We start from the raw sequence: 14721 nt of genomic DNA on the forward strand, positions 1-14721 counted from the left end.
ATACCCTTGTGTTTTCCTATGCCCATCTTTACTTTAATCTCTTAATCCCATCATCTTCTTCGTAAGCTGAGGAGAATGAATGTCGCCTCAGGACCCTGTGATTGTGTCAGCTGCACAAATTGTTTGAAGAGCATGTGTGTTTGAACAATATGAAATCTGGGCATCTTAATAAAAGAACAGGATAACAGCGATATTCAGGGAACAAGACAGGTAACTTTGAACTGGCCGCCGGTGAGCCGGATGGAACAGAGCTATATTCCTCCTCTTTCATAAGCAAATAGGAGAAATATCGCTGATTCTTTTTCTCAGCAAGGAACATCCCTGAGAAAGAGAATGCGCCCTGAAGGTAGGCTTACAGACTGTCCCTTTTTGAGTTGTCCTGTCTTTCATGGTCGAAGCGGAAGGGATGAAATAAGCCCCAGTCTCTCGTAGTGCTCCCAGGCTTATGAGGAGGAGGAAAATTCCCACCTAATAAATTTTGGTCAGACAGGTTTTCTGCTGTCAAACTCCCTTTCCTGATAAGATGTTATCAATGAAAATGCATGCCCGAAACTTCATTAGCAATTTTAATTTCGCCTCATCCGTGGTCCTGTGATCTCGCCCTGCCTCCATTTGCTTTGTGATATTTTATTACCTTGTGAAGTATATGATCTCTGTGATCCACACCCTATTCGTGCACTCCCTCCCCTTTTGAAAATCACTAATAAAAACTTGCTGGTTTTACAGTGCGGGGAACATCATGGATCCTGCCGACATATGATGTCTCCCCCGGACACCCAGCTTTAAATTTCTCTCTCTTGTGCTCTTTCCCTTTATTTCTCAACCCAGCCCAGACACTTAGGAAATAGAAATTGTTATGCCTAGAGCGTTTATTCCCCTGAGAAGACCACCAGAGTCTGGAGTCAAAGCCAAACAGCGAGGATCTTTATTACAGGTTCGAACCTGGAAGTCTCACACACCCGTGAAACGAGCCGAGCAGGAGAGCTCCCTAACTGGGCTCAAGACAGTGTTATATAGTCTAGGGTACACAGTCACGGAGTTATTATACGAATCCGATATATGATTGGCTGACATTTGAACAAGGCGATTAGGCGGATCATGGTTGGCTCCCGCCATTTCTGGCATTTCAGTTAGCTTTTGAAATCCTGAAGACGTTTATCAGGGGCTTGCACGGCAAGGGCAGGGCTTGTTTTCGCAAACTTTATGGCGGGAAAGCAGTTTTACAGAAGCAGAACAAAGGCAGTTAATCATACAGGTTTCACAACAGGTTTTGCAACATGAGTGTACCTTACCCAAGCGCGTCTTGTGACCCTTGTCAGGCCTCAGGAAGAAAAACAGGAACCTGCACAATCTCTAGATTATGCAGCATGATTGTGAGAGTAGAGCATAAGTCTAGTAAAGGGGCACTTTTTACAAAAAGGCTTGGGTGCTTGGATGTGAAATATTTTAATGTCCTTTCAAAATGAACCCATGTTAAACATTGGAGAGGGTTCTCCCGATAAGTTTCTTTCACTATGTATTCTATAAGTAGGAAAAATTTTCAATGATTGCTTTCCAATCTGTATGCTTTCTTCCCCCCACCCCCCACCCCTTGTTCTTGCATTTGTTAGGACTTCTGGTACTATACTGAATATGAGTGGAAAAGTAAAGATTCTTGCCATGTTACTGAAGTTAGGAGAACAGTATTCAGTTTTTTACCACTACATATTATGATAAATATAGGTGTTTTGTAGATTTATTCATTATTTTCAAGAAAATTAGAAGTGATTCCGAGTTGTCTGAGAGTTTCCATCAAGAGTAGGTATTGAATTTTGATGAAAATTAATATATGATCATGTGATTTGTCTTCATTATGGAACCCATCTTGCATCTCCAAAGTTAAATTATTTTAACCTATAAATAGAACTTTGGCTCTCAGTAAGCAATGTACATTTGAATGACATTTCCAATCGTAAGATGAGTAAGCTGTTTGTGTTTTATTTTAAAATATATGATATTTTTTATATAACTATTGACCTGTGTTAAAAATGTAGAATGTATACTACTTTGATATTTGAAACAAAAGAGAAAATCCCCAACAAAAGATTGCTAAATCAGTTTAAATAATGTTTAATTATTTGTTTTTAAATCACTTATGATTGATTTCTGCCTCTAGAAATTATACATATGTCATCTCATAACTTAGTAGAGGATCCTTATAAATTAAAACCTGATAAAAAGGATTAGTCTTGATCTTTGGCCAATAATTACCAAAGTAGTTTTTTTTTTTTTTGTATTTTTTTTTAGTAGAGACAGGGTTTCACTGTGTTAGCCAGGATGGTTTCGATCTCCTGACCTAGTGATCCACCCGTCTCGGCCTCCCAAAGTGCTGGGATTACAGGCTTGAGCCACCGCGCCCGGCCTAAAGTAGTTTTAAAATAAATGCTTGTCTTTTTTACTATGTTATTGTCATGACTCATTTTGAGAATCAGTCTGAACTTTGGAACATATTTTTAAAAATGTAGCAAAAGTACATGTGTATATTTATCTATTATGCGAAAAATAGCATGTAAAAAATTTGTATATTGTTTAAGATTTGGGGTTTCTCATTTTAGTGAAGACAAGTAATTCAGGAATAGAAGCCTCACAGTTACAAAGTAACTAGAGGTCGTTACTTATTACTAGTTACTAATTAATATTACCTCATAAATTTGTTGTGCCTTACCTGAGCATATATATTGATTGTATTATGTCAAAGGAAATAGCAGTTCACTACAAAAATAATTTTATGAATGTATGAGTTAGCCTAGAAACCTGAAATAATTTCCAAATATCTGAACAATCCTTTACAAATTCTGTGCACATTCATTTCAAAGATAAAACAGTAAAGCCTAAGCTAGTCCCTCATGAACCTCACTTCTGCTTGTCAACACATATGGCAAAATGATATACCATAGCCCTAGAGTATACAAGTCTCCTAGCCTCCATCCCACAAGCCGTTAAATTTAAGCTGAAACTTTCAAAAGGGCAAGCAAAGTAAATAGTAAGTGTATGTATTTAAAATGCCATGGATTTAGTACTTCCTGTTTTCTTTTTATACAGTGCTGAGCTAATACATTGTTTATAAACATCTTGAAAATCTCTGAAAACATCCTGTTCTGTGTTTGATGCAGGAAAGCTGGATGAAAGTTGAAATTAACTTAATGTGCTAGACAAAAAGTTAATAGGTTTATAGCAGAAATACTTTTAGAACAATGTAATATCAGAAAAGTCCAGGGACTGTGGTACAAAATAAGGATTTCTTTTTCTGCAAGTGAGTAATAATTGACTTAGAATAATTCCTTAATGATACTAATTTTTGTTATTGATGCTACCTTTATAATGCAAAATTTCCAACTTAAGATCCAAATAGCACTGTGAGTTCATGGTATGTTATGCAATATTCCACTATTCCATACTTAGATTTATCATAGCATTTGACCCATGATATAACAATTGTAAAATCTGCTTATCAGTTTCCCTTATGATTTTCTTGGAACAAGGACTGTATCTTTACATCTTTGGATCTCTAGTAGCTGTCATATATCTTTCACCTGACAAGTACCTAAAAAGATGTTTTGCATAAATGATGAGTAATATGATGAAAGCCATCTTAGGTAGACACACAACACTTCATATAGGAAGTGCATAATTTCAAGAAAATTATTATAACTGAATTCAGTTACACAGACTTGGTGGATTGGAATTCTTGTATTTGCTCTTATCTGAGTATTTGACATTTCTGACTTTGGATTTCCTTATTTGAATCGAAATATTATGAAGAACAAATATATCATCAATGTAATACTGAGTTTATATTGCCAGAGAAGAAACAGCTATTCTTTAAAGAGGAAAGTTGAACTTGATTATGCATGTGAGTTAAGATTTGTTCATTACTCTCAAAAGCATATTTGCCCTTTCTTCTGAAGTTTTGATTAAATTAGAAATTTATGGATATGAGCACGAAACCCATAAATTCTAACAAAATTGAAAATTTGAAATACATATTTAAGAAAAAAGATTGAGTCAGAGTCTGATATATTTAGTACGCTGTTGTCAGAGCTATACATATAGCTAAATTAGAATTTTTTACATTTCAAATATATTTTAAGAACTGTAATTTTCTATATGAAATGCTTAATATTCTTCAGCTTTTACAACTTTTCATCTAATAAAGGATGAAGAATAGGACCCATAGAATTAAAATCGTAATCTTCAAATCTTCTTTACTGCATAAAAGGTCAAGATTACTCAATGATTATTATTAGGTTTTTTTTTTGTCAATGGACTTACATTGAGTTTTGTTGTTTACTGGTACAGAAAACTGATATTATAATGGCCCTGAAAAGCTTTTCTTGTGGTAAGGAAGATACAGAAATAAAATGTAGGAAGAACAAATGATCTGAGAAATAAAATGATGGTATTAATCAACTATTTGACCCCACACATCTAGATGTTAGGGGACACACTGATAAATAGCTCCAGAGACATTCAGAAAAGTGCTTTCCCCTCTTTATGTCAGTTACAAAGCAAACATGAGTTCCACTTGTATTACTGAAAGAAGGGGTTGGAAGTCTAATATTAAAAGCTTCTTGAAAATACGGTGTGTGAGTCAACATTTGCATGACTTTATGGTTGAAGTTTCTATGTATATGTACAGCTGCCTGAAAACATGCTTTTTCAATGAATCATTAGTAGATTATAGGGACTGCTCATAAATCTATCCAATTAATATTGCAGAAAGATCACACAAACTTATGAGCTTATAAACTGTTATCTCCCATATTTTTTATTCTAAAAGCTTTTTGTTGACATCACTGCTGCGTAATGTGCTTTGTCCGAGTATTGTCTTTTTTGTCGACTAGAGAAGGCACAATTGCTTCTCTGTGGAATTTACTTTTAATAGAATACCTTGTCTCTGATTGTAACAGCTGTTGATTATTATATTTTGTCAAAGAAACAATTGATTTATTCGTAAAATCATGACAAATTAATGTGCTGCTGCTGATAAGTTGGCAACTTACTTTTTAATTATTTACCATTTAAATGTCACACTTTCACCTCAATTTGGGTAAGTTTTGTAATACAAGGTAAGTAAAAGCAAGACAAAAAGGTTAGTTGATGGGCAGTAATGGCAGGGTCTAAAATGAGTAACAAAGGTTTTTAAAGATCAACTTGACAGACTTCAAAGATACTGTATTCTTAAGTACTTATTATGCAGATGACTGTAATTTGTGTGGAATTCAGTTTAAAGAAATTGAAAGTTACTGACATGATGTTTATAGAATTTTCCAAGATTTGAAAAAGTGTTTAAGAAATTAGAAATTTCTCTTTCAATGCTTAGTTAGACTTGTTTATTGAAAAAAAAAGTAACAGGAAGAAAAAAAAACAAAGCAAGCCCTGATCTCACTTTTTCCTCATTTTCTTTCATCCATGTCCGTGGTTTAATTGCCTTAATAAAATTGAACGTGTCAACGAGCACCCAGTAATAAAAACACCCTTAAACTGAAAGGAATAACAACTTTTTCTCCTCTTAAGTAGCACAGGAAAAGTAACAAAGTATATGTGTTCATTCTCCAAGAGTGAATTGAATGATCTGAAACCTTCATAAGGGCTTCATAGCCTAAAGAGTTGTCCTCAATCTTTTTGGCACCAGGAACTTGTTTCATGGAAGACATTTTTTCCACACACCGGGCCGGAGGGAGTGGTGGTTTTTAGATGATTCAAGTGCATTACATTTATTGCACATTTTATTTTATTTTATTTTTATTATGTTGTAATATATAATTAAATAATTATGCAACTCACCATAATATAGAATCAGTGGGAGCCCTGAGCTTGTTTTCCTGCAAGTAGAAGGTTCCATATGGGGTCGATGGGAGACAGTGACAGGAGATTTATCCAAGGAGATTGGTATCTACAGGAGATTGATTCCTGGACCTGCAACTCTACCCCACAAATACCAAAATCTGCAGATGGTCAAGTCTCTAATAAAAAAAATGGTAGAGACTTTGTATATTACCTATAGACATTCCCCCATACATTTTAAATAAACTCTAATTACCTATAATACCTAACATAAAGTAAACGCTATATAAATAGTTATGCTGTTATTATTAAAATTTTACTAATTTTATTGTAGTGTTATTTTAAAAATTTTGATTCACATTTAGTTAAAGCAACAGTTGTAGAAAGCACCTGTGTGAAGGTTTGATTCTTGAACACCAAATTTCTTCTTTATCAAGATTGTTTTGGTGGACGCAGTGCCAAGATGGCCAACTAGAAACAGTGGTGATCTCAGGCTCCCATGGAAAAGAACCATAATTAGCGTGTGAATCCTGCACCAGCAACCAAGGTATTCAGGTTCTCTCATCAGAACTGACAAGGTCGTGGGGTATAATCCATGGAGAGGAAGAGCAGTGTAGTACAATGGTCCACCTGAGAGCCACACTGGGCAGGGGAGCCCCCACCCTCCAGCCAAGGGAGGTGAGTGAGCATGCTATTCAGCCAGGGAAACTGCTTTTTACCCCGAACTCTGCAACCCACGGATTGGAAGGTCCCACTCGCCGACCCACGCCACCTGGGCCTAGGGTCCCAACCCCAGAGCTGCACAGATTCTCAATAGCTTCTCCGCTAGAATTCGCTTAAGCCTGCCCAGTTTCCTGGTGGAGGGGCGACCCGCACGACAGCTGCTGCTGCTTGCTGTCTGAGCCCTTTGACCTTCTTAGCAGAGGGGCAGCAGCCAGCACTGAGACTCATAACTGCCTAACATATAAGTTCCCCGGGCTTGGGGAGGGCGGCATCCATCTCTATAGCTCCAGGCTGCACTTTTGCCCTGTTGGAGCCAGGAAAGCTGGATAGCTTTGTCTGAATAGGTGTCCCTCACAGCCCAACACATAAGCTGTGGCAGACTGTGGCCAGAGCGCATCTTCGGGCCTGATTCTGACCTGTCCTTCCTCACTGAGTGGGGCCTCCCTGCAGGAACTTGAAGGACTCCAGCTAGAGGCTCAGGGACAGAACCCTGATATCCCTGAACCTGAGCCCCTAGGGGGAGGAGTGGCCACAGTCTCTGTGGACCAGCAGACTTAGCCTTTTCTCCTGGTAGTTCTCAGGAATCTGGGTGGCCCAGACTGGAATTTCTTCCAGGTCAAGCACACCTCATCCACCAAAGGACAAAGTGCTTCATTAAACAGGCCCCGATCCCTGTGCCACCCAACTGGGTGAGACTCTTGAACAGGGGTTGTCAGACACCCTATACACAAGCTATTCTACTGGGGTCAGGGTGGTGCCCCTCAATGTCAGAGATCCAAGAAGAAGGAGCAGGTACCCATCTTTGCTGTTCTCCAACCTCCTTGAGTGACATCCAGGTACGGGATCTATCCAGATGAATAAGGTCTGAAGTGAACCCCCAGCAAACCGCAGAAGCCCTACAGAAGAGGGACCTGCCCATTGAAAGAAAAACAAACAAACAGAAAGCAACAACAACAGCATCAACAACAAAAACATCCCCACAAAAACCCCATCCAAGTGTCAGCAGCCTCAAAGATTGAAACTAGACAAACTGATGGAGAAAGAATCAATGAAAAAATGCTGAAAACCCAAAATGTCAGAGTGCCTCTTCTCCAAGTGATTGCATCGCCTCTCCAGCAAGAGCATGGAACTAGATGGAGGGTTAGATGGATGAATTGACAGAAATAGGCATCAGAACAGAACAGAGACCTCAGAAATAACATCACACATCTACAACCATCTAATCTTTGACAAACCTGACAAAAACAAGCAGTGGGAAAAGGGTCTCCTATTCAATAAATGGTGCTGGGAAAACTGGCTAGCCATATGCAGAAAACTGAAACTGGACCCCTTCCTTACACCTTATCCAAGCTTAACTCAAGATGGATTAAAAACTTAATGTAAAAACCAAAACCATAAAAATCCTGGAACAAAACCTAGGCAATACCACTCAAGACATAGGCGTAGGCAAAGACTTAATGACAAAAACACCCAAAGCAATTGCAACGAAAAACAAAATTGACAAATGGGATTTAATTAAACTAAAGAGCTTCTGCACAGCAAAAGAAACTGTTATCAGAGTGAACAGGCAACCTAGAGAATGGGAGAAAATTTGTGCAATCTACCCATCTGAACAAGGTCTAATATCCAGAATTTACAAGGAATTTAAACAAATTTATAAGAAAAAACAACCCCATCAAAAAGTAGGCAAAGGATATGAACAGACACTTCTCAAAAGAAGACACTTACTCTGCCAACGAACATATGGAAAAAAGCTCAACACCACTGATTGTTAGAGAAACACAAATCAAAACCATAATGAGATACCATCTCACACCAGTCAGAATGCTGATTAGTAAAAACCCAAGAAGCAATACATGCTGGCGAAGCTATAAAGAAATTGGAACACTTTATATTTTTATTATTTTTTTGAGATGGAGTTTTGCTCTTGTTGCCCAGGCTGGAGTGAACGCTTTTACACTGTTGGTGGGAATGTAAATTAGCTCAATCACTGTGGAAGACAGTGTGGCGATTCCTCAAGGATCTAGAGCTAGAATATCATTTGACCCAACAATCCCATTACTGGGTATATACCCAAAGAAATATAAATCATTCCAGTATAAAGACACATGCACACATATGTTTATTGCAGCACTATTTACAATAGCAAAGTCATGAAACCAACCCAAATGCCCATCAATGATAGACTGGATAATGAAAATGTGGTACATATACACCATGGAATACTATGCAGCCATAAAAAAGAATGAGATCCTGTCCTTTGCAGGGACATGGATAAAGCTGGAAGCCATCATCCTTAGCAAACTAACATGGGAATAGAAAAACAAACACCACATGTTCTCACTCATAAGTGGTAGTTAACATTGAGAGCACATGGACACAAACAGGAGAACAACACACACCAGGGCCTGTTCGGGCTGGGGGTGAGGGGAGGGAACTTAGAGGACTGGTCAATAGGTACAGCAAACCACCATGGCACACATATACCTATGTAACAAACCTGCATGTTCTGCACATGTATCCTGAAGCTTCGTGTAAATAAAAAAGTGTTTTGACTAATCTGGATGCTTTACATTTCTATTTTAATTTTAAAATAAGATTCGCAATTTCTGCAAAAATTAATAATGACTGAGTTTTGAATAAGAATTGTTTTGAGTCTTTACATAACCTTGAGGAACATTGTCAATGTAAAGTCTTCTGCTTCATGAAATTGGGATATCTTTCCATTTATTTAAATATCTTATGTTTTCTTTCAACAGTAGTTTATAGTTTTGGGTATACATATACTTCCTTTCTTCAGTTTGTCTCTAACAAGTTTATTATTGTAATATTATTATAATTTTTTTACTTATTTTCATTGCTAGTACATTTAAAAAATGATTTAATATTGATTTCATGTAGTGTAAGTTTGATGAACAAGTATTTTAGTTCAAATGGTTTTAGCAGATTCCTAAAATTTTCTGTCTACATGATCACATCATCTGTAAATAATATTACTGATTCCTTTTCAATCTGTGATCTATTAGGTAACATACATATATACACATTTATATGTTCAATCTGTGATCAATTAGGTAACGTGTGTGTGTGTGTGTGTGTGTAAAACCTAATTGACCCAAGTAAAACGTCTAATAATTAGTTTAATACAATTGTCTATAATGCAATTCTCATTTTCATCCAAATGATAGGGTGATTCTTTGATCTCAAGTGAACAATGCTCAGCAAAAATAATGCATAATTTCAAAATCAAATGTTTACATTTTTTACCTAACTTCCTAAAAATTTGTTAAAACATGAGTAACACAAATAGTTTTTTTCTTAATTGCACTTGTCAATACATCATTACTTGTAGAAATTATAAGTTTGTATTATATTAAACCAGTAATTATTTCTGTGAAAAGAATACTAAATATGACAAAACAAAAACAGTAATGGAATTTACAAGCTATAATTAGAAATAAATTTCAAGTGTTTGTAACTAATTCTATTCACAGTATGGTAACATCAATGTTAATTATCCAGAAAAATATCAAAAAGATCATGTACAACTTTATCATTTTACAGCATTGATATTTCAGAAAATAATTAAAAGTATTATTTACTACTTTCATTTAGTAACTGATAGCCAATGTAAACAGAATACTTTTTTATTTAAGAAAAACTTTATTATTATTAACAGCAGTTGCTACTTGTCTGATTTGCTACTTATGTGATTTGATAAAAATATATTTTAGAATCTGTTCATTCTGGTACTTCAAAAACCCTCTTTGTACTCACTATAAATAATCATGTATCTTTCTGTTCTCAGTGAAAATGAAGAGTGATGAAAATGATTGTGTTATGTACTTATTATAAATGGATTATGTTCTCAATGCAGGATTCCAGGAATAATATGGAATATTCAAAACATCACACACATCTCACTAAAGTCCAAGAATATGAGTGAGGTCATAGAAAGCGTAGAATTTCAAATACCCTGGTTTAAATTTACATACTCTCAGTTTCATATTGAAGTTCTCTTATTTCTTTAATACCTTTCAGAATCTTCAGGAGGAAACTTTGAATGTATTCAAAACTCCCTCAGGAATAACAAACAGTTCATTCAGCCCAGACTGCTCAAAATCTTTTACATCCTTGTTCTCACTGCTCTAAATTCCCATTGGTCATTTTACCTTTGCTAACAAAATCTGGTCTCATTTCTTTGATACTTTTCCTCGATTATAATCATTGCCCCTTCCAAAGTTAAACTCTTCATAATTCTTGGCACCTAGCAAATAGTGGATTTACTCCCAGTGGTGCTGTATTTCACTCTGGCTATAAATTATTTTACATGTGCCCCACAAAAATCTTCAAAACTTGTGTATATTTCAGCAGAAATGAGACATTATAGCTCACGTTCTGCTTAGGAGACTCTGTTCTTCTTACATTAGTTGAAACTTTATGCCTATGTGGATAAGTGGAAGCTGAACATTATCTAATTCCACATAACAGGCATATATGGATGTCAGCTGTAGGCTGGCCAGCATACAGATACCATAATATGCCTATATTAAATAGTAATGGTTTCATGTTGACTAATCTAAAGATGTTAAAAAAAAAAACTTTAATGTTTGTCTGTATTTAAGATTATACTAACATTTATTTAGTAACTCATTTTTAAAATGCTGACAGTACTGTTTTTGGGAGGGTGGGGTAAGGTCCCACTCTGTCACCCAGGTTGGAGTGCAGTGGCTGGATTATGGCTTACTGCATCCTCAACTTCCTGGGCTCAAGCAATCCTCCTGCCTCAGCCTTCTGGGTAGCTGGGACTACATGGTGCACTCCCGCACCTGGCTCATTTTTTGTAGGTTCTTTTGTGTGTGTGCAGATGGGGTCTCACCATGTTGCCCAGGCTGGTCTCAAACTCCTGGGTTCAAGTGACCCTCCCGTCTCGGCCTCCCAAAGTGTTGAGATTACAGGTGTGAGCCACAATGCCTGCCTTACTTTTTGGCTGAGTGAGGTAGCTCACATCTATAATCCCAGCACTTTGGAAGGCTGTGGCAGGAGGATCACTTGAGAACAAGAGTTGGAGACCAGTCTGAATAACATAGCAAGACTCCATCTTTACAAAAAAAAATCAAAAAGAATTTTTAAAAGTAAAACGTTTATATCACTTTTAGTATTACTACAGTAAGTAATAATTAAAATATTCTTAAATATGAAAAGTAGGAAGTTTATTAAATGTCCCTGGAATTAATTTCTATGAGTGGAAATACTGGGTCCCAATGTATGAGATTACATAAGTTGTCAAAACCCTTTTTACAACCCTTCCAGGCACCTCTTGTGTTCTTGCTAACATTTGATGGCTAAAAATGATATATCATTTCATGATATAATTTTATGGTTACCATTACATATATTTTATTTGTTATGTATTGACAATTGCTTTTTCTTCTATCACCTATCTTTTTATCTCTTCTTGCACTTTCTACTAATCTCTTTATTCTCTTCCTTTGCATTGTACTAGAGTTCCTTATGTCTGTATGCCATTGATTCTTATTACTAATAATATATGAATAAAAGTTATGTTCTTCATTTCCATTATAAATGGTAATTATAATATTTTGTCTAGGGTTTCACAACATTTCTTCAAAATCCCATCCATTTACTTCTTGGTCTTAGCCTCTCTTTACAGAGTGTTTTCTGCTCCAGTTCCTTAGAGCCACGGGCTGTTGTGTCCTACAGAAGAGTCTAAATCATTCCCTACATTTGATAAAATGAAATATTCAGAGCGATGCTTTTTCCATCATTGTGTAAGAAGGTTACAGTCTTACTTTGTTCTGAAGTATTTTTTCCAGTGATCAATTGTCAGTCCTCATTTTATTTAATCACTCCGCAGCATTTGACACACTTGATCACATCAGCTTCTTGGTGCATTATCTTCACTTGATTGCTCTCCTAGCTCACCAGTCATTCTACGTCTCTTTTGTTGGCTCTCTTCTTATGTACCTGTACATGCTGCAATTTCCCAGGACTGTGTTTTACTGTCTGTTTTTCTATCTCTACATTTACTACCCAGGGAATGCTACACAGGCCCAGGCGTTTAAATGTTGTAAATGCTGATACTTTCTACTAGAGTAGTTTCTCTAGCCCTGATTTTTCTGTTGACTTGGGTATGAGATCAAATTCCCTAGAAATAAAGACTGACAGAGGGATTGATATACAAAGAACCTACTAAGGGGATGTTGTCATGGGTGGCCACAAAGAGCCTCAGGAAACAGAATAAGAAATGGATGAAACCAAGCAAGAATTTGGTTTCAGATAAGGAGCCACAGAGTTTGTTCCACCTGGAAGAAACAAAGATGGGCTATTTCTCTTCATATGTGATTGACCAGGAAGAAATTGTGTAATATGAGGTGGTTCTGATAGCCTAAGAACAATGTATGAGCAGATGTGAGCAGCAATGTAGGTGATGCATGCAGCCGCTCAGTGAACTTTGACACTTGAGTAGTCAATGGAATCCTAGGGCATTTGGGTGTTGCAAGAACAGTGTCTGCTTCAATGTCAGATTGCTTACTTGATATCTCTGCTTTAACATTAAGAGTCACCTAACGTAAAACAATTTTAAAATAGAATTCTGTGCCTTTTGACAAACTCTTTCAGTCTCATGATTGCGCAGTTTTCCCTAAGGAAAACAAATTCAAAGCAGAGTGCTAAATTGAAGATAAATGTTTGCTAGGTAGACTAACTTGCTTTCTATACCTGGTGACTCTCATGTTTCTGCATAGAGAACAGAATTCTCATTTGTACATCAAAGAACAACATCCATATGAACTTTTGGGCACTTAGGGAGGGAATATACTTTTTATAATGATAAATTAGCTCTATCTATATTTGAGATTCTCTTTTGCTTCTTTTTCCTAGTTGTGTTATCTTTCAGAGGTATCTGACAAAAAGAAAACCAGTTCTGAGGGGAAAGGTTTCCAATGAAAACCTGTAGATTTTGTTGATTTAGATTCTGTCATTGTATTATATCATTTTCAATGCATTAAATTTTTATAGTTCTAAGGTAATCTTTCAAACTTTAAGAGTACTCTAATGGATTTTCACAGTACTGCCTGTATTTGAGTGAAATCATACAGCTCTGCTACCTTTATCAAATTCTTTATCTGACTCTGCTAAAACACCTAAACAATCCAAGCTTTTTATTCAGTAAATCAAATATTACACAATAAAATAAAGAGGTGTGCACTTATACATGTGTATGAAAATGGAAAAGAGTCATAGTCACAACATACATTTAACCAATTATAAATTTAGATATCTCATCCGGCAACTCATTAAATATAGTAATAACATTAGTTTTTAAAGCATATTTTTATTTAGAGAGGACAAAAAGACACTCAGTTATCTTATACTTGGTTGTGATTCTTACTTTCTTTGGAAATAGAACATGATAATACAGTTTTTACATCCCTAGGACATTTTCTCAGTTGGATGTTTCAGAGTAGACTACTTATTTTTAATGACTTGATATTCTGTCTTTACTGCCTTTTACAAGGTTAAGTTACTTTCACTTTTATATTGCTAAAAATATTGTTCGACTTAAAACACTGAAGTCTTAAAAGCTGCTCATATAAGCACAATTAATGACTGGCAGTCAGTGTCCCTCATTTAGACTATCCAAAATTCATAGTGCAGCTTTATGCTTTTAACTGTTTTAACGACTGTTGCTATCATGGGATCTCTGCACATATTTGCCTTTTGGTGGATCTCAGCAGGACAGTACAATGTATGTTTTTTATTGGAAGCTGGGATATTTTAAAGTCTTTAGCACAAAGACCTAACAATGAACACTTTTTCCATTCTTTGTGGTTGGTAAAATTCTGTTTTATAGAGAAAATACTAAAAAGCCAATATTGCACAAGTAGAAAATCTACCTCCAAGCTACATTTTGCTAAATATACTGAATAATTGGTTATTTGTTATTTATACTTGAAATACAAATAGCATAAACAATCATACTTGACCTACTATATGAAACAATCCAAATTAAAACACAAAACAAAAACTTGTGCCTTATGACACTTCCATAAAATATTCTGCCTTAAAGTATTCACAAAGAGATAAATATTTTATCTTTATCTCTATATATTTATGAGTATGCTCAAAACTGCATATTTAAAAGTACCT

The sequence above is a fragment of the Colobus angolensis genome, unplaced genomic scaffold (assembly GCF_000951035.1).
Source record: "Colobus angolensis palliatus isolate OR3802 unplaced genomic scaffold, Cang.pa_1.0 Scaffold191, whole genome shotgun sequence".
Taxonomy (NCBI): Eukaryota; Metazoa; Chordata; class Mammalia; order Primates; family Cercopithecidae; genus Colobus; species Colobus angolensis.